The sequence below is a fragment of the Pituophis catenifer genome, unplaced genomic scaffold (assembly GCF_029215685.1).
Source record: "Pituophis catenifer annectens isolate HBS135680 unplaced genomic scaffold, rPitCat1.0.hap2 SCAF_5, whole genome shotgun sequence".
NCBI lineage: Eukaryota > Metazoa > Chordata > Lepidosauria > Squamata > Colubridae > Pituophis > Pituophis catenifer.
Window position 1 is genome coordinate 48,203,446 of NW_027256885.1, and position 20,793 is coordinate 48,224,238.

Consider the following 20,793-nt stretch of genomic DNA (forward strand, 5'->3'; position numbering starts at 1 on the left):
GAGATGGATTAAAAGATCGCCATGCAGCTACATTAATTGGCAAATTACGGCAAGTAACTGTTGCAGCCAGGGCCCCAAAAACAGATGCAATTTTGAAAAGACGTGCAGGAAAAGGAGCCATTTTGGATCAAACAACTCGCTGGGGAAGCACTTATTTAATGGTGAAGCGTTTGCTTGAACTTAAAGACTTCATAGAAGAAATGGACAATGAAAATCTTGCATTAACTGCAAGCCAGTGGACACAAACAAAAGAGCTGGAGAACCTTCTTTCTCACCCCTTCACTGTCACCAAGAGGTTGCAATGTGATGATCTAACCCCGGGTAAATTCCTCTTGGAATGGAAGAGCCTGTTATATCGCCTGAACAAAAATGGAGGGTTAATAGCTGAGGGCATTGCATCTTCAATGATGAAAAGAGAGAGTCTTTTGCTGGAAAATGAAATCTTGTTAGCGGCTATTTATGTCGACCCAATGAGCCGACTTTTATTGAACAGTAAACAGATTGCTACTGGGAAAAAGGCCCTCTATGATGTAGCAGTTCGCATGAAGGGATTACGACCTGAAATACCTCCACAGGAGGATGGAGTTCTTTTAAGCAATAGTGGTAACTCAGAATCATCTTCTTCAAACGAAGAATTAGACTTTGATTCCTTCTTAGACAAAATGGAAGTTGCTAAAGGAAAGCGACGTCGCATAAGCGTTACAGAACCAGTAAATGTCCAAATAAAAAAATTCCAACAGGAGTTTTATAAAGCACTAAAAGAAGTTGAAAAGTATGATCGCTCATCAAAACTTACTGTTGAAGAAGCCATCCTTGTTTATCCAGAGATCGTTAGTGATGTGGCCAGAATAGTTACTGCAATGCCACCCACCCAAGTCAGTGTCGAAAGATTATTTTCAGCCCTAAAAATAATAAAGTCTGACTTAAGAGCCTCTATGAAAGAGGATCTGGCAGAGGCAATTCTCTTCCTTAGAACTCTACATTGAATTGATTTGCATTTGCTAAGCCTATAACTACATTTCAAGATTAATATAAACCATTTCTAGGTTTTACAGATTTTGTTTTTGGTTCATATAGATAAGCTTTGTTTTTGTTCTAAAACAACCAAATAATGTGGTTTGTATTTTTGAACTGGTAAAGTTCCTGTTCCTGATGTTTATGCCTGCTGCTACTATCCAGCAACTTGATTAATTAAATTAATAAAAAAAAATTAATAAAACTTTGTTGTTTTCATTGTGTTTGTCTTTTGCTTAAACTGTTCAATACAGTAGACTGTTGGCTTCCCAGCCAGTAGTCCTGTGGTAATGACATGTATGTTGCCTTTCTTTCCTTCAAGGAATGTATAAAATACATTCGCATATTAATACAGAGGAGTCGGAGTCGGGGAGTCGGAGTCGGAGTCGGAGTCGGAAGTACAAAAAACTGAGGAGTCGGAGTCAGAGTCGGAGTCGGAACATTTATCTCCCGACTCCACAGCTCTGATCTTGCATTAAGCACTCTCCTTCCTGATCGCCGCTCTTCTCACTCTCTGCGCCTCTCTCGCTTGTGACAGCTTGCTAAGAATCTCACTTTTCTTTTTTCTTCCAATCCTCCGTGACCACCGATGCTGAAAAACACTTTTTGCTTCCTCACTATGCGGCCGCCATCGCTCTCGATCTGCCTTAAAGACAGATTTTTTCCTGCCGGATTTAAGGGGTTCGGCTTTTATTCTCCTGGATGCTAGTGTCTTGTCCGAAGCTTAAAGCCTTTCCCTTTAGTATTCCAAACCCTCCGTGTTTAGAACTGCCCTTATGGGGCTCCTTTTCAGGAATGGGCATGGGAGTAGGGGGAAGAAAGGCCCCTCCCAATGGCTCCCTGTCAGACAAATGCTTCGACGTCTATAAATACCCGGGCAAAGATACAGCCTGTTGTGCCTTAAAATGGCTTCTACTGGACTGCCTTAAAAATGGCTTCTACTGTACAGCACAGTGGAGTTGCCATGGTAACGGCACACCCTCCCGGCCCCGCCACAGCTGGCCAGGGGTTGTGAGAAGAGACGGAGGGGGAGGAGGGCTGCCACATCGTAATGGGCTCCAGGAGTCCATCTCCTCCATTTTGAAGCATGCTAAAGTTCACTGTGCTGTGGAAGGCGCTGTGAGAGTGCTTCATGGCCTGCCCGACGCCCCAAAGTAGAATCGGGGGGCGGGGGAGAGACACACACAGAGAGAGATAAAGGGGGGGAAGAGAGACAGATACAGAGGGGGAGAGGGGGGATACACACAGAGAGATAGAGGGGGAGACACACAGAGAGATACAGAGGGGGGAGAGAGGGGAGACACAGAGAAAGAGAGATACGGGGGGGAGAAAGAGAGGGGGAGAGAGAGACAAGAGAGAGACACACAGAGAGGGGGGAGCTGGCGATAAATAAATACCCAGGCAACGCTGGGTTATCAGCTAGTATAAAATGTTTTATACATGGCATTTACCACCTGCTAGGTTAGCTAAAATGTTTAAGAATATGTCTAGCAAATGTTGGAAATGTAATCAAAAAATGGGCACATTTTATCATATGTGGTGGACTTGTGTTAAAGCAAAAAAATTTTAGGCAAAAATACAGATGGATAGAAAAGATAATAGGGAAACATGTAGATTTCAAACCTGAACAGTTTTTGTTAGAGGTGATATCAGAAAAATTTGATAAGAAAAGTATATATTTAATATTACATGTCTTAACAGCAGCAAGGATTACCTTCACACAATATTGGAAAAATGAAGAAACACTGTAAGATGAAGAGATAATTAAGATATTAGATTGTGCAGAAATGGATAGACTTACATTGAAAATCAAACAGAAAGAAGACACAGATTATCATCAAACATGGAACTTATTCTACCAATGGTTGGAAAAAAGGGGTGGAGAGTAAGAATGGAATTTGTATTGTTAAGCAATTTAAATACCCAGACATGATGTTTATTAAGCATTATGTAATAAATAGAAAATTAATATTTATTTTTTTAAAAAAGTGGCCTTTGTCTTCTAAATGCAGGTGGACTGCTGAATCTAGTCCTGATGGGTTTGTTCTATGTTGTGCCATGCGTTTATGAAGTGGTTTTGTTTCCCTGATGTACAGATCTGCACATGGCTCACTGCTTTGCACTGCATATACCACATTCCTCAGTTTGTGTCTGGGTGTTTTATTCTTGGGGTGTCAACATCTGAGACAGCGCGCCGTTTAAAGTTGCCACAACACACCATTTCAGAGTTGCCCCACATGCGCAGGGGGAGGGGGGTACAGATGGGTGTCAAGTGATGGGACTCACTGGGAGAAGAGCCAGGAAGGCAAGCCAGCTGCGGTCAGTTCAGAAGCCATCCAGGCCTGAAGAGTACTAGCTGGATCCGGCCCCAAAAAGTACTTGTTGGAGCCAGCTGGGAGCAACAGGGAACAGGAGGGTGGGGTGTGCCTAGTCCGTATAGCCAGCTGGCTAGCAGAAGCCAGTAATGCTGGCTAGAAACCCTTTTACTTGTATTGTTCACCATGTGCCAAGCTGAGACTCCAGTAGAGACCCGTTTTGCTCACAGAGTGGCCTCTTCTTTTGCTGGCTTGTTTTTGAACCATGACATGGGGTGGACTAGCTTCTTAGTGTATTCTTGGGTTTGAAGTGTGCACGTATGTTGTGTTGGCTGAAGATCCTCCTGAACTTTTCAGATATTCCTGCAACGTATGGAATGACAACGTTGCTTCATTTATTGTTCTCTTCGTTGTCTGTTATGGAGGAGCTCCTGTAGGGTCTTTTTTGAGATTTCATGAAGGCCCACTTGGGATAGCCACATGTTCTGAGGGCTTCCTTGATGTGTTTTAGTTCTTTTTCTTTCCCATCTTTGCTGGTAGGCAGGCCTTCAGCTTGGTGGTGTAGGGTTCTGATGACTCCCATTTTGTGCTCCAATGGGTGGTGGGAATCAAAATGTAAATATTGATCTGGGGGGGGGAGAGATTTTCTGTAAACTTCAATTTTAAGGCTTCTGTCTTCCTTAATGTGTACTGCACAGTCCAGGAAGGCTAGACTATTTTCTTTAACATCTTACTGTGTGAATTTGATATATCTGTCCACAGAGTTGATGTGTTTGGTGAATTATTCCAATTCCTGTGTTTTGATCTTGACCCAAGTATCGTCCACATACCTATCCGTTAGTGGGTGGAATTCCTGTGAAGGAGTCTAGAGCTTTGGTTTCTACATCTTCCATGTAGAGATTGGCCACAATGGGGGAGACAGGTGAACCCAAGGCGCAGCCGTGTTTTTGTCTGTAGAAACCTTCATTGTATTTAAAATAGGTAGCGGTCAGGCAGAGGTCCAGCATGGCACATATGTAGTCAGGGCTGAGTCTGGTTCTGTCACCTAAGGTGCTGTCTTGTACCGTGTTTCCCCAAAAATAAGACCTGGTCTTATATTCTTTTAGGCCTGAAATAAGCACTTGGGCTTATTTTAGGGGTGTCTTATTTTTTTCACGTACAGGCAGCGGCGAGCCAGCTGGCCCCACCCTCTCTGTCCCACTGCCTGCTTGCCTACAGCCTCAATGGTCCAACTTCTCCATGCACCCCGGCCTCCGCCTGCCCTGTTTGCTGGCCCTGTTGCTGCTAGGACACTTGGCTGCTGGCCACTGAGCGGCTGCCTGTGCTGCTGCTGGCCTCGCGGGGGCTCTTCGCCCTCCTGGCAGCACTGCTTTCGGCCATCCTGCTGGGCTGTTCCTGCCTGGTGCAGGGTGAGTCATCCCAGATCTATGACCTCCAGAGTGCCCTCCTGATGCCAGTGGAGCTGCATGCCCGTGCCACCTTGCACAGCCGGCACGGGAGCTAACGCCCACCACAGCCAGGCCCCAAAGAGCGCCAGGCTCAGCTCATAGCCTGGTGCCTGCAGAATCTAGTAGACCTGCAGGAAGGCACTCAGCAACCCAAAGGCGGTGGCAGGTGAGGCAGCATGGCTCCACCAGTGGCCGCTGCCAAAGGGGCACTGGCAGGCCAGTGGTGGGCACTCTAGAGGTTGTAGATCTCTGTCAACTTGCCCCACGCCAGGTAGGACCAGTCCAGCAGGGCTGCCAGGAGGGTGAAGAGCTCCTGCGAGGCCAGCAGCAGCACGGGCACTCACTCGTGCCAGTTGCTGTGAATGGCGAGCATGTCAAAAGCAAAAAGCAGGACTCGGCTCTTTCTCGAAATGTGCTTGCAGCAGCTGCCTGAAATATGCTTGCAGTGGCTGATGGACACGGAGTGGGCGGCCCTGTGCCTCTGCATCCACCTACTGCTGGTGCCATCCCGGCATGTTTTGGAAGGGAAATAAAAATAAATCCTGCAATCTCTCGCCAACACCGTGCAAACCCGAGCACAGGCAACAGCAGCTGCGCCTTTTCCCTTCCAAAACATGGCAGGATATGATCTGAATAAGACCTGGCTTGACCTGCTGTTGAAACGCCTTCCAGCTCTTTCCTGAAGGGAGGGTGGCTGTTCTCTGCGTTTCGCCGCCTTCTGCAGTGCAGGGGGCGAGTCCCACTTTTTGTTTTCGATGAGCTCGCCGCTCGCTTGCAGCAAGTGGGACTGCTGTGGGTGGCACTGGCAGCAGGAGGCTTGCTTCACCCCCCGCTCTTTTCTCCTCTCTCCTTAAGCCCAGCCTAGCCCTCCATCCAGCAGTTAAGGATGAGGAGCTCACCCGCCTCTCCATGAGGCCTCTCAGGAGACATGGCGTGCAAATCAGAACAAAACACCGCAAGTCCGGGCATCCTTTCCGTTTGTTCCCCACTCCTCTCTCACCCTCTCTCCCTCCCTGGGAACTGTGCGTGGGGAGGGGAAGGCCATCAAGGGGGACAGTGGCAAGACACTCCTGGGGAAAGGACAAAGCAGCCCCACTGCCAGATCCCAGAATTTTAAGGCAGAAAAGTGATGGGAGGGGGCAATTTCAAAAGAAAAAGAAAAAGAGCAAACCTCTTCTGTTTGTCATCCTAAGCAGTTGCAGAGGCCAACCGGGAAGCGATCTGCTTCTCCACGCAAAACCTCATAGGCTTTGCAGAACCATAGAAGGGGAGCCTGGCCTTCCTCGCCCAGCTCCACGTGGTCTATTTTTCCTGGAGTTTAGCATCCTTCCATATGGAGGAGGAACACAATGCCGGTTAGAGAAGTGGCAGAAAAGGGGGCTACCATTTCGAGAACGGAGATGTGGGACAATGCAGGCCAGTGAGAAAGTGGGGATCGGCAATTGCTGCGTGGTGGAAGGGAGAGAGGTAAAACGAGGGAGAGGGGGTTCAGATGAAGGCCAAGACCCACCCCCTCCTCATCCTAGGCAGCACAGGAACGGAGAAGAGAGCAATGTGGGTTGCGTGGTTTACGAAGGAGGAAAGGGACCTGATCCTCTTTACAAGGCACAGCTGCTGATGGAGTTTAAAAGTAGAGGCAAATGGGAGGGCCGGTTGTCAGGAACAAATGCTTAGTTTGTTTATTTATTTGTCATATTTCTATGCTGCCCACTCTCTGAGGACTCTGGGCAGCTTACACCAAAGACAGTATACTAAATAGCATATTGCCCCCAACAATCTGGGTCCTCATTTTATCCACCTCGGAAGGATGGAAGGCTGAGTCAACCTTGAGCTGGTGAGATTTGATCCACTGATCTGCTGAACTGGCAGTCAGCTGAAGTAGCTGCAGTATTCATCTGGTGCTTATCTGAATTCCTGGCATCCTCCCAACTGGTTTGATTTACTGCCGGGCTTCTTCACTTCTGGAATTCCCTATTTTGCTTGCCCTGTTGGATTAATTACCTTGTCTTGCCCTGTTGGATTTTTTGTTGAAAGTTTTCCGTTTACATTTGGGACTGAAGTATTGTCAACCAAAGACTATTACAGGTTGGTAGAAGAGCTCTCTCCAGGCTGGAGAGTTGAAAGGGACATTGGGGGCACAGTTGGTGATAATAAAGGGACTCATATCAGTTCTCTGGCTGTGTTGCCTTTGTGTCATACCCCCGGGTCATCACAGGATGGGAGGGCCGGGACAAATCTGAAAGAAACAGACCCTTCCTTCCACGCTGGGCTTCTGCGAGCAAGCCTGGGGAGCAGCCGACAAAGAGGCAGTCCTCGAGCAACCGCTCTCCCTTTCCCTCCTTCTTCTGAGGTGAGGGTTGAAAAGCCCCATCATTTCCAGTCGCCGTCCCACCGCCTGTCTGCTTACGGAGTGTGCTGTGGAGCTGGAAGACCAGGTTGGGGCCTAGCGTGCAGGGGCCGCAGCATGGTGCCACCCCCAACCCAGCACTTGCCTTCCCACACCTCGCGGAGGCACCAGCAACAGGCAGAGGTGGGGGGGGCTGCCTGCCCTGTCGCAGCAGCGGGCAAGCAAAGACGGGCGCATCCAGCGGGCCAGATTGCGTGCCTCCCCCCCCACCTCTAGCAGTGCCGCTGCTATGAGGCAAGTGGTGGGGCAGGGTGGTGCCATGGCGCAGCCCCTACATTCTCGCCCCCCCCGTCCAGCCTGGTCCTCCAGCTGCACCGCACACTCCGCAAGCAAACACGGGACAGATCACAAGCCTCCCCCTGCCCTGGTTGCAGCTGCTTCCAGACAGCGTCTCGCCCCATGCGCACGCTCGCAACCTCCTATGCTGGCCACGGCCACCACCCCACCCCCGCTGATGACGCTCTGAACTAGGGCTTATTTTGGGGGTAGGACTTATATTGCAATTTTCCAGGAAACATGGTGTTCTGCCCCAGCTACGGACCCCAAAGAACACAGCACACACAAAGTCTGTACAAACCTTAGTTTACTAAATTAAATCAGTCTTTTTCAAACAAAGGCTGTTAATTAACTTTCTTAACAGCCTACAAGAATCCAAAGAATAATCGTAATCTTACTATGGTTGGCAGAAAGCCCAGAAGCAATTTGCAGAGAACTAAGATCAAGACGCGAAGGAGTGTGAACAAAGTTGTTCCCTGCAAATTGCCTGTCGTCGTCCTTCCTTAAATAGGCTAAGGGAGTGGCCAATTAGCCCCAAGCCTTACTCTCGAGACCTCCTCCTGAGGAGCCACTCCTGCCTTTTGGCAGCTCTGCGTGCCCGTGCATTGAGAAGAGGCTCCTCCTCTTCTTCCTCTTCACTTATGGGAGCTTCTGGAGGTTCTGAAGGCCCTGGCTGAATCCCCGCCTCTGACATATCTTCTTCAGCCTCCTCATTGTCTGACTCGAGTGCCAGCTGCACAGGCTGCTGGCGCAGCACACCAGCCTCCTCGCTGTCGGAATCAGCTACTAGCTGCACAAGCCGCTGACGGGCCACAACACACGGTAGTTTCCAAACCTTGCTGGCGAAGTTCTGTGAATCGTTGATGTGATGGATGGTATTGCCGACCAGAGGAGCTAATAAGCTAATAAGATGTTGTAGATGACTGAGTTGATGCTGCTGACAATTGGTCCGAGTGGAGTTCCCTCTTTGTGGAGAAAGTCCAGTTGCCTCTTGAAACAGCATATTTGGTGACAAGTGATGTTATACTTCCCTAATATCCAAAACCAATTCTCACCTCTGAATTGCCTAGAAAACCTCATTGTGTGCGCACACGTTTAGCCCTTATGATTTAGTACTGAGTAGATTCAGAAGCATGGCTAAAAAGAATGCATGATGTACAGAATCCTGTTATTTGATAAACCTTAGCAGCTTTAAGAGCAACTGGTCGAGCGGTGGGGGGGGGGGGGAGTCAAATGGTGAATTAGTCTGGAATCCCTCTGTGGGCACAAGAGAGAGGTTTGACACCACCACCCCTTGAATGCAGCCAAACCTTATGAAGTCACACCCAGGTGCAAACCATAAATCTGTGAAGATTCCTGTGTATAGGGCTTCAGCAATAGAACAGCTAATTGAACTCTTCAACAGTGGCTCCTTCCCCTGGCCCAGCCAGTCTCTCTCCTACATCACCAAGCCTACCATGTATTGTAGGTCTGATCATATTACCTGTGTTCCAAGAGCCAAATGACCATGTTAAACAATTAAATCATCTATTTACCCCTCTCAACATCAGTCTGTAAACTAGGGCTGGATTAGTTTTGAGATGCTTGAATGTTGAGTCTTCTGAAGTTCAAATAGTTACGGTTGTGGGATTTTTCTCAACAATTTAAAGAGGAGAGAATACATGGGTCTCCAATTTTTTTTCTCAATTACAATTCCTACTATGTCTCCCCACTGGCAATACTGTCTGTAGAATTTGGAAACTGCATTAAATCTCTGAAGGTTTTCCAAGTTCTTCAGTCCTGATTTTACAAAAATGGTAATATACCAAAAAAAATGAAACAATTCAGTCAAGATGAAAACGTCTTTCAAAACAGCTGTATTTCTAGAGTGATAATTATAGAAGCAAAAGCTTTAGAATATTAAATTTTTCATGGGTTTCACCAACTACCATTTCCAATAAGAGTCTAATGGAAAACTCTTAACTTGATTTACAACCCGGACGCTGAATTTTTCAGTCAGTTGAAAGTACAGGTAGTCCTCAACTTACAACAGTTCGTTTAGTGACTGAAGTTACAACAGCACTGACTTATGATAGTTTTTCACACTTATGACCATTGTGGCATCCCCGTGATCATGTGATCAAAATTCAGATTCTTTGGCCACCGACTCATTTATGACTGTTGTGGTGTCCTGGGGTCATGTGACCCCCTTTTGCGACCTTCTGATAAGCAAAGTCAACAGGGAAGCCAGATTCACTTAACAACTGTGTTACTAACTTAACTGCAGTGATTCACTTAACTGTGGCAAGAAAGGTCATATAATGGGACAAAACTCACTTAACAAATGTCATGCTTAACAGAAATTCTGGGCTCAATTGTGGTTGTAAATTGAGGACTCAAATTGTAAGGGCAGGTCACTTGCCTGGCACGTAAATAAACTTGCATCATCTGCATTTAGTTTTGAGGTTAAGAGTCTCTTGGAGGTGGCTCATGACGATTCTCTATATAAAATTAAGAACAGTATGTATTTTTCAGCATCCCATAAGCAACACAATTCACAACAGCCTATCAGAAATATGATGCAAAACTTTTTTCAGCTTAACAGATGTGCGTGCTACCCAAAGAAACTGTAGGTTCACTTTTTTCAACACTGCAGAACTGCAGCTTCAATGAGAAGTTCAATGAGAAACTCAATTCAGTCTTAAAACAATATGAATACATTTTTGCCAAGCATACTGCAAAAGCCTCATAGTTACAAATTCAATACAAATTAACCTGATGTCTATGCTTAGGAAAGGTACTGATTATGTGCACAAATTGCTATGGGTGTCACAATACTCTTATCAGTTCTTACTAACAAATGGACACTTAAATTCAATTTTAAATATAAGCGAGCATAGGGAAGCTTCACAATAGATTCACTTGGAATACAAAGTTGGTATGATGCACATAGGTTAATTTGTGGAAGAAACTAAAATACTGTATAAACTTGCTAATCCTCCAGCATTATTTCCTGTACATAATTTTCTAGAATGTTTAAATTATTTCCAACCCCCAGAAACCCATTTGTTGAACTCAATTTTTAAAAACTGCTACACAAATTGTCTGTAAGGTATAAAGGGGAAAACTAAATTAATCTATATAAGCTAGCTAGAAACTGTTTTGGAACAGCAGCCTGTAATAAACTTGGGGGCTTATAATTTTTCTGAAAACTGTACTTAACTTTCAACACTGCAAGAAAATGCTGCAGTGTCTCTTCAGTGTCAGATGACATTAAATATAATAAATAAATCTTCCCTTAGTTAAGTTACATATGTAGCTACTTCCAACTCAAACTAGGGGATACTTAGGTAGAATATTTAGAATTAAAGGTTTATTTTCCATCAAAGATACTATTAACAGTAAAATCTTAAATGCACTCATCCAAAGAAAAATCCCATTCTGTTCAATGACATTTTTCAACAGAATTCTACATAATTCAATTATTTCTCATTAAGGGCCAAGGTAAAGGCCACACAACATGGACTTTGTAGTATCATTGTACTTGCTAACTAAGTTATTTTGTATTTTAATTTGACTTATTTTTCTCTTTTAAATGATGTTAAGAGTTTACCAAACCATTGCAGACTGGAATGTAGAATGGATCAATTGATAATGTCTAACATCCCTAAAACTTCAAGATAAAAACTCTCTTTGCTCTCCAGGTCAGAATGTTTCCTGATAAGAGAGGGAGGTTAGTGTTAATTAGGATCTGGTTTGTCTATTCATGAACTCCAAACAACCTATCCGCATTAACATGCTAAAATTTACACCTTTACAGCAGAGCTCCTTTAAATGGACATGCATGTAACATGTTTAACTTCATGTAACTGATTTGTTATGGAAAGGGGTGGTTACTTTTGTCCTGTCCAATCAACTTTTCTCTTGTAATTTTGATGTGTTAACTATAAGAGGGAATGTAAGATGGGTCTTGAGGTTTTCTCTTTGAATGAGAGGAAACCTTTTTTAATCAGAACATTCTGAATAAAATCGTAATAAAATGATCTTCCTTTCTTGGTCTGTTTCATTGGAAAAATATGCATGCCGAGGCAGGAACCTGGAGTCATATTTGGCCCTCAAAGGTTAAACTAGTTCTATTCCACATGCTTATGATTTCATTACTTACACATTATATAAGACAAAAATGTATTTTCTTAAGACCCAAAACCATCAGTTTAACAGATAGTTTACCAGAACAGAATAACAGAGTTGGAAGGGACCTTGGAGGTCTTCTAGTCCAACCCCCTGCTCAGGCAGGAAACCCTATACCATTTCAGACAAATGGTTATCCAATCTCTTATTAAAAATTTCCAGTGTTGGAGCATTCACAACTTTTGGAGGCAAGTTGTTCCACTGATTAATTGTTCTGTCAGGAAATTGCTCCTTAGTTCTAGGTTGCTTCTCTCCTTGATTAGTTTCCATCCACTGCTTTTTGAGACTCTAGAACAGTGATGGCTAATCTTTTCCGTACTGAATGCCCAAAGCGCACGTGCCCCTGCATGTGCCGTGCCCCCACGCACACGTGCCCATGCGCCCACGCCCGTGCATGAAAGTGCAGCCCCCCACATGCTACCTTCCCCCATGCATGCAATCCTCGCGCATGTTCTGCCCCCTTGCATGCACCTTGCCCCCGCACAAGCGCGCACGGCCTCCCACACGTGCCCCGTCCCCTGCGCATGCATGGCAGAGACCTGAAGACCAGCTGGCTGGCGGGAGGCACACCCACATGCGCAGCAGAGCTGAACTGGAATAACAGCTCGCGTGCCGTCAGAGAGGGTGCTGCGTGCCACCTCTGGCACGAGTGCCATAGGTTCGCCATCACAGCTCTAGAAAGAGTACAAAGAGCAACAAAGATGATTAGGGGACTGGAAGCTAAAACATGCAATGAAGGGTTGCAGGAACTGGGTATGTCTAGTTTAATGAAAAGAAGGACTAGGGGTGACATGATAGCAGTGTTCCAATATCTCAGAGGTTGCCACAAAGAAGTGGGAGTCAAGCTGTTCTCCAAAGCACCTGAGGGCAGGACAAGAAGCCATGGGTGGAAACTAATCAAGGAGAGAAGCAACCTAGAACTAAGAAGCAATTTCCTGACAGTTAGAACAATTAATCAGTGGAAGAACTTGCCTCCCGAAGTTGTAAATGCTCCAACACAGGAAGTTTTTAAGAAGAGATTGGATAACCATTTGTCTGAAGTGGTACAGGGTTTCCTGCCTGAGCAGGGGGTTGGACGAGACGACCTCCAAGGTCCCTTCCAACGCCGTTATTCTGTTATTCCATTCTTCTCCGTAGTTACCCATCTAACCCTTTAAAACGTCTCGGTTATACCACGATTAAGAAAGGCAGGAATTTTTGACGGCCGAAGTCGAGATAACCTCTCCTGCAAAGTACGTAGATTTAATCAAAACAAAAGACAGTGCAACAGATACCTATGTTTCTAAGTGCATCGACGCCGTGGAGTTAATTACAGACTAAAGTTTCTAAACAAACCCGAGACTTTGAGTTTGCAGAATAAAGCCACGAGTAGATCGCAATAGAACTCCTCTAATTTCAGCGGCTCCTACAACGACGGCCGCGCCCAATCCAACGCAGTTCAAGTCGACATTGCACAGGAGCCCCACCCTCATATTCAACCACGACCATGGGGGACATTACTAATTTCGGATCTTCGGCAACGAGCCCCATCCCGCTTGCATTTACCATGCCTCGTTTCACTCAACACAACAAAAGCACAGGACACCGCCACCTAGGCTCAGCGTCTTCGCCTCTCTGACGCGGGCTATGTCTCCATCCAAAAATCCCTCCGAGACCCAGTTTCTACCTTCTGCAAGGCCGCCTCAAAGACCCCACGCAGGAGGACATTAGGAACGTGGAGACATTTCCGACGCCAGGTCCAGTCCCGCACATACAACCCACTCCCACCCAGTCTTTAAGAGACACGCAGGGTCCGGAGTGTATCCCCACCATCTTTTCCAGGGAAACTTTGGTTCCCGCTCCGCGACTGTTTCGATTTTTTTTAAGCCTCCTAGCTACACCTTCACTTCGCATAATTAAGAAAAAAAATCACAGGAGTTATTTCTCCCACCCAATAACGTCCTGTGTGGGACAAACGTGCCCCTCCGTCTTTCTCCTGCCTCCCATCGACAGTCCGGCACCCGAACAGGAAACTGGGACCGAACTTAAATTTCTATGAGGAAAAAGGAGCCTCGAAGCGGCACTAACACTGGCGGAAGGCGAGGGCCCGCACAGGTCGTGTCTCGAGCTACGTCTACCTTTTCTCCTATTTCTATTTTTCTCGGTGGCTACAACATGGGCCACTCAAGCGTTTTTCCCTTTCCCACGTGCCCGTACCGGTCCTCGCCGTTCACCGCGACTCCTATCGCCGAACCGACAAAGAGAATACCACAGGCTTAAAATGGCGCCGTTCACAAGGAACTTCTTATAGCCACTGCAGGAACTCGATTGTATCCTGCCGCCGCCGCCTCGCCAGACCTTAAGCACAGCATTCCAGAGGAAACCCACCCAGGACCGCGGAGGACGCGCACAAACACATGCAAAAGGGAGTAGAGAAATAGTGCACCTCCGCCTTTCCTCCCTTTAGTTTGCGCGCACACGCACGAACATAACCAGGCGGAGGAAGATAAGCCACTATCAGACTCTGCTACCGGAGTCACGGAAAGACAAAAAATTGGGGGGATTAATACCTGGAAGAGGAAATGCACCGACGTGGAAGAACTAGCCAGGAAGCGTGGAGGGATCTCTCCCTGAGTGGAGGTGTGATGAGGCTGTGGAGGGAGGGCAGCGAGTGATCGTTGCTCGCAGTAAGAGAGACATCTTTTCCAGGGAATAGTATTGAGTTTTATTTCCGCACCTTCAGGAGGGTGCGGTGAAAGTTGTGGTAGCCGACTTTTTTTTTAAAGGTGCAGGGAACCTCTAACGATCAAGTTAGAGGACCAAGGATCAAGGAGCCTTGGCGGTGCAGCGGACTAAGTGCTGTTATGTAGCACTTAGCTGCCAGCTGCCTGCAATTAGTGCGAGTTCAACTCTCACCAGGCTCAAGGTTGACTCAGCCTTCCATCCTTCCGAGGTAGGTAAATTGAGGACCCGGATTGTGGGGGCAATAAACTGACTTTGCAGAAACACCGCTTATGGGGGACCAAAAGCCCTAATAAGCAGATATATACAAAAGAGTGAAGGCTATTGCTATAAGTGCATTGTAAGCCGCCATGAGTCTTCGGAAAAGGGCGGCATATAAATTGAACTAATAAATAAATAAATAAATAAAATAAATTCACCATGCAGCTGGCTGGCGTTTTCATTCGAGACTTGTTCATAGCGAGAGTGTCAGAAGAAAGTGTGAAAGAGAGTGTGAAGAAAGAAGAAAGCAGTTTGCCTTTGGGGTACAGCATCAGACTTTTATAGGGCAGCTTGTCCGGGGTATGGAAGTGTCTATTCTAGAATGTCTGATTCTAGGGTGACACTTGAGGTGCACGTGTGTGTGTGTAGATATGTCTATGATCTTTATTCTTGTGAACATGCAGTTCTGCTGGGAGACCTAATTAACTCTATTTGTGTTTGCAGACCTTAACCTTTGATATGTGGATTAGGTATGGGTAACTTATTTGGGAGTTTGAGGAAGTTTGGATAAAAGATCCCCCCCCCCAGAAGAAGGAAGAAGACATGAGACAGCAAATAATCCAAACAAAATACAAATAATTAAATCACAACCATTTAAATCCTTTTAAACTAAAACACAAGGGAAGAAAAGCCTTGTCTGGCTCATTGCCAGAGCTTACAGCCTCAGGCAAGCTCAAGTGGAAACACTTTTTTTAATTATTTGATTTATATGCCGCCCTTCTCCGAAGACTCAGGGCGGCTTACAATGCGTTAAGCAATAGCCTTCATACTTTTGTATATTTATACAAAGTCAGCTTATTGCCCCCACAATCTGGGTCCTCATTTTACCTACCTTAGAAAGGATGGAAAGATTAGCCTGTCCACAAGAATGCATTTAGCTGAGACTTGGGTCTCCACGCTCCCGTGCCGAGTTCTTCCTGTTTGTGGGCTCCGGAGAGAGCCAAAGCCGCCCTGTAGGGATGGCGAAGCAAAGAGGGGCACCCTGTGAGATCAAGGAGAGTCGCAGCTCTCCTGTCTGGCCCGGGGTTTTTGTTTCCCTTTCAGCCACGGCAAGAAGAAGCAGCTAAAGATGGCTGCTACAAAGCTGGGACAACGGAAGAACAACCAAGACTGGTGCTGGAGCAAAGTAGGTGAACAGTGACTGGAACTGGGGGAGAGGATTTTTCTTTTACCTTAAATTTAACCCCAAGAAACAATAATAGAACTATTTGCTCAGAACTATGTGTTAATGTCAGGGTGGCAATTAATCCCGTTCCCCTTTGGGGGTAATTGCACTTAATTAGAGACGGACCATGGTTTTTCCTTGAAATCTACTTTAAGAAAATAAACCCGAGATACATTCTAAAAAAACACATTTTATTATAAAGAAGTAAAAACAATCTTACTAGCTATTAATTACATCTTGGCAGCGTTTCTGCCTTACCTCTTGGCAGGCGAACAAAGAAAGTTAGAAGAAAAAAAGAAAAAGAATGTGGACATGCGCAGTAGTTTAGAGATAAGGTGCTCAGCATCTACCGTAAGTCTTAGAATTCATGCACAGCTGGCAAACACGAAAAACACAGTGACAGTTAAGGTGGCATTTAAGCATTTTTTTTAATAAAGTTTATTTTCATTTTTAAAAATACAATACTTTACATATATACATACAAGGTTATTGCAACTAACGTACACAAATCTGTGCCTATACCACTAATACAATTCATTTCATTTCCCTCTCTTTTCTTTCACCCAATTATACCATAAATTCCAACATTTGTAATAATCAGAATCTTTTTGGTTCCTAAGTAATTTCGTTAACCGGTCTGCCTCTGCGCATTCTGTAATTTTCCAAATCAATTTATTTTCTGTAGGTATTAATTCGTTTTTCCATTCTTGCGCGTATAGTATCCTAGCTGCAGTAGTGATGTGGAGGATCAAATACCATTTTTCCTTAGTTATTTTGTCTGGTTTCATTCCTAATAAAAAAATCTCTGGTTTCAGCTCTATATTATATCCTGTAATTTCCACTATCCAGTTCCGAACCTTGGACTAATATTTGCCTGCTTTGGGGCACGTCCACCATTGGTGGTAGTACGTCCCACAACCATTCCCACACTTCCAGCATGCCGGAAGACTTCCGGTGACGTCATTTTTGCAGCAGGTCAGGAATTGAGAGGACTCCTGACTCGAGTTGCTTTTTCCCAGCCGGCGAACAGCTTTTGGTGCTGGCGCTGACTGCGAGGAGGTCAGTGCAGGTGTGGTGAGCTGAGATACGTGAGGAGGTGGCGATCCTGCGTGTCGTTAGCAGATACTTCGACCCTAGCGACTGGGAAGAGGGGGCCATTAATGGCTACCCCCAGACTATGACTAAGCCATTTTGGAAGGGAAGTCTATGTTGCAACGAGCGGCAGGAGGGATTAGAAACAGCGGAGTGCTTGGGACAATTGTCGTCGCAATTAAAGAAAGGAGAGGAAGAACTGGAATTTCTTGTTTTTGTGTTAGATCTGCCAGCGAGTGTGGTTTTAACCACATGCAAAGCAGCTACAGTGAGAGAGGCAAACTTTCTTTCTGGTGTTGATTAGAGGGATTGAGCAGACTGAAAGCTGGTAATTTAAAAGAAATCCGAGCACTGAAGTTCCTCTTTGTAGTTCTTTTTGTATTTGTAATTAGTCCACCAGTGCTGAGAAGATGAACACAGACTGAACACTTGATCTCTGTCCTCCCCCCTCTGTTTGATGGTGAATCCCTGTGGAGGAGAGAACTGAGTATTGTAATTTATGCTTTTAGGAAATTTATTATTGACGGCTGGTTTAAATCCTAAGTGTGACTTGGACTTGGTACTGGAGGAGTGAACTCTTAAATTCAGGTATTACATAGATTTAATAGCAACCATGTCAACTACAGCGACAACTACAACGACTAAAACAGGGAAAAAGGTTGTTATGCTTCCAGTTGTGTCATTTCCAATGTCATCAACCTCGGCGATGGTGAAAAATACGGATGATCAGATCTCTGTAGGAAAAGCTCCCACCTTGCAAAGTCTTCAGGGGATGCTCCAAACCATGCAGGAGGTTATGATAAAGAACCAGGAGTCTATCTCCAAAAAACTTGAAAAACTTGAGGATCTTACTTCAGATATGAAAGATGAAATGGGAGCGGTAAGGGGGGATATTAAGGAGTTTAATGAGAAGTTAGAAGAAATAAGAGGTGATATGGTGAAGCAGGAGGGAAGATTACAGGAGGTGGAAACCAGGTTAGGTAGATGTGAAGGCCGACTGGATGGATAGGAACGTGAACAGATTTCAGTAAATAGAGCTGTAGAAGAGGAGATAATTTTTTTGGAACTCGAAAGATCCTCTTTTGTTTTAAGATTACAAGATGTAATAGAGGAAAAAGGAGAAGATCTAAAAGGGATTATAGGGGACATCATCTCTGAAATACTGGAAAAAGATAAAATGGCGTTTAAGCATTTTTTTTTTGAAAAAAGTTTTATTTTAGATTAAAATGAAAAAAAGACAACATAAAAATATCATCCTTACAAACAATTATAGACAGCATCTCAATCGGTTAAAATCATTTCATGCTTACAATTTTCCAAATCTCATCATATAACAATTATTCTTTACTTGAACTGAAGATTAATATTTAAACATTTCATATATGTTATCTCATCTCCATACTTTTTTGTCAAACCATTGATAAAATATCTCCCATATCAAATAATATTGTTTATCTTCATGTTCTCTTATTTCAAATGTCAATCTACTCATTTCAGCACAATCCAACATTTTCATAATAATTTCTTCATCAGTAATTATCTTCTCTCCTTTCCAGTTTTTGGCAAATACAATTCTGGCTGCTGTTAAAATGTTCACAATTAAGTATTGTAATTCTTTATTAAATGTCTCTGGTAAAATTCCTAATAAAAATATCTCTGGTTTAAAGTCAATATGTCTCTTTGTCATTTTTTCTAACCACGTATGTATCTTAGTCCAAAATCTCCTTGCTTCCACACATGTCCACCACATATGGTAATACGATCCTGGAGTTTGACGACACTTCCAACATTTCTCTGATTTATTCTTAAACATTCTGGCTATCCTCGTCGGGGGTAAATGCCACCTGTAAAACATCTTATACAAATTCTCTTTGTATGCTGTCGACATTGTCATTTTATAATTATGTGACCACAATTTTTGCCATTTCTCTAAATCAATACTATAACCAAAATTCTTCCCCCATGCTATCATTGATTCTTTGACTTGTTCTTCTTCCAATTTTACTTCAAGTAAATATCCGTATAACTTTTTAATTACGTGGTCATCCGAACCCATTAATATCTTGTCTAAACCAGTCGAAACATTATAAATACCTTCTTGTTTGAAGTCTTCTCGATATCTGGAAAGTATTTGCATGTATGAAAACCAATCTACCTTAATTCCCTAGTCTTCTAAGTTTTGTTTCAATTTAAGTTCACCCTTTTCATCCAATAATTCACTATATTTAACAATTTGTTCTCCTCTAAATACCACTGGATAAGAAAAAGCTTCAATTGTAGATACCCAGACTGGAATCTTCAAATAATGGTATTTTTTGATCTTCTCCCATGTCAAAAACAAAGCTTCACGTATCTGATGTCTTCTAAAATACCCCTGGATTTTAGTTCCTTTATACCATAAGAAGGCATGCCATCCCATCAGCAAATCATGTCCCTCCAAATTTAATAATCTAGTGTTTTTCAATGTTAGCCAATGTTTAATCCACATTAAACAGACCGCTTGGTAATATACTTCAAAATTCGGTAATCCAAAACCACCCCTCATTTTAGCATCTTGTAACAGTTTGAGTTTTATCCTTGCCTTCTTTCCCTGCCAAACATATTTCAAAACCATTTTATTTAAGTCTGCAAAGAATTCCTTACCCAGCTTTACAGGAATTGTCTGAAAAAGATACAAGATTCTAGGTAAAATATTCATCTTAATAGTTGCAATTCTACCAATCAAAGATAACTGCAAATTTCCCCATTTCACCAAATCTTGTCCTATCTGTTGCTTAAGCTTATTGTAATTATTTTCTTTAAGAGAACTACATCTTGCTGTTATTTGAATCCCCAAGTATTTTACCTTATTTGTGATCTGCATCTTTGAAATCTCCCTCAATTCTTCTTTTTGTTTTTTTAACATATTTTTGGTCGTTATCTTCGTCTTTTCTTTATTAATTTTCAAACCAGCAACCTCCCCAAATTCACCTATTTTTTCTGTCAATTTATTTATTGATGTTAATGGTTCTTCAATAATAAAAACCAAGTCATCAGCAAAAGCTTGTAATTTATATTCTTCCTTTCTAATTTTCATTCCTTTTATCTCTTTTTCTTCTCTAACATTTCTATTCAACACTTCCAACGTCAATATAAATAGCAATGGGGATAAGGGACATCCTTGTCGAGTACCTTTTTCTATTTCAATAACATCAGTCAATTCTCCATTAATCATTACCTTTGCCGTCTGTTTCGTATATATGGCTTCAATTGCCTGAATAAATTTCCTTCCAAAGCCCATCTCTTCCATTTGTAACATCATAAATCGCCAATTCACATTGTCAAATGCTTTTTGTGCGTCTAGAAATACCAAAGCCATTTGTTTTTCAGGATGCGCTTCATAATATTCTAGGGTATTCAAAATTATTCTTATATTGTCTCTAATTTGTCTTTTTGGAAGAAATCCATTTTGATCTGAGTGTATAAAGTTATTCAAGTATCTCTTAAGTCTTTCTGCCAGTATTGAAGCAAAAATTTTATAGTCCGAGTTTAGCAGAGATATAGGCCTATAGTTTTTAATTTGCTGTGGGTCTGTGTCTTCTTTGTGAATCAGTGTAATATAAGCTTCAGTCCATGATTGGGGTATTGTTTTATTTACCATTGCTTCAGTCATAACATCCAAAAATGGAAGGCATAAAGATTCTTGTAATGTCTTATAGTATTCAACAGGCAAACCGTCTGGTCCTGGTGTTTTTCCATTTTTTTGTTTCTTAATTGCTTCTGTTAATTCCATCATTGTTATACGCCCATCTAGCATTTCTTCAATGTCCTTGGGGATCAGAGGTAATTTTGCATTCTGTAGATATTTTTTTAACTTTCCCCTCTCCAACCAACTCTTTTTTATAAAGTTGCCTATAATATTCTTGTATTATTTTTCTCATCTCT

At 43.6% G+C, this 20,793-nt stretch overlaps 1 protein-coding gene across 6 annotated transcripts in view; it reads right to left on the reverse strand.

Annotated features, from left to right (window-relative positions):
- The window catches only part of LOC139317547 (catenin beta-1), a 75,317-nt gene extending 61,248 nt beyond the window's left edge, over positions 1-14,069 (reverse strand). For 3 of the 6 annotated variants that reach the window (XM_070944640.1, XM_070944639.1, XM_070944633.1), the window contains exon 1: positions 13,827-13,913. The gene's annotated coding sequence lies outside the window, so the exon portion shown is untranslated. Of the gene's footprint in view, positions 1-2,728; positions 2,745-13,747; positions 13,914-14,055 lie in introns of those variants that run through there. The other 3 variants (XM_070944638.1, XM_070944634.1, XM_070944637.1) reach the window with 3 other exon arrangements.
- Positions 14,070-20,793: the final 6,724 nt, after the last annotated feature.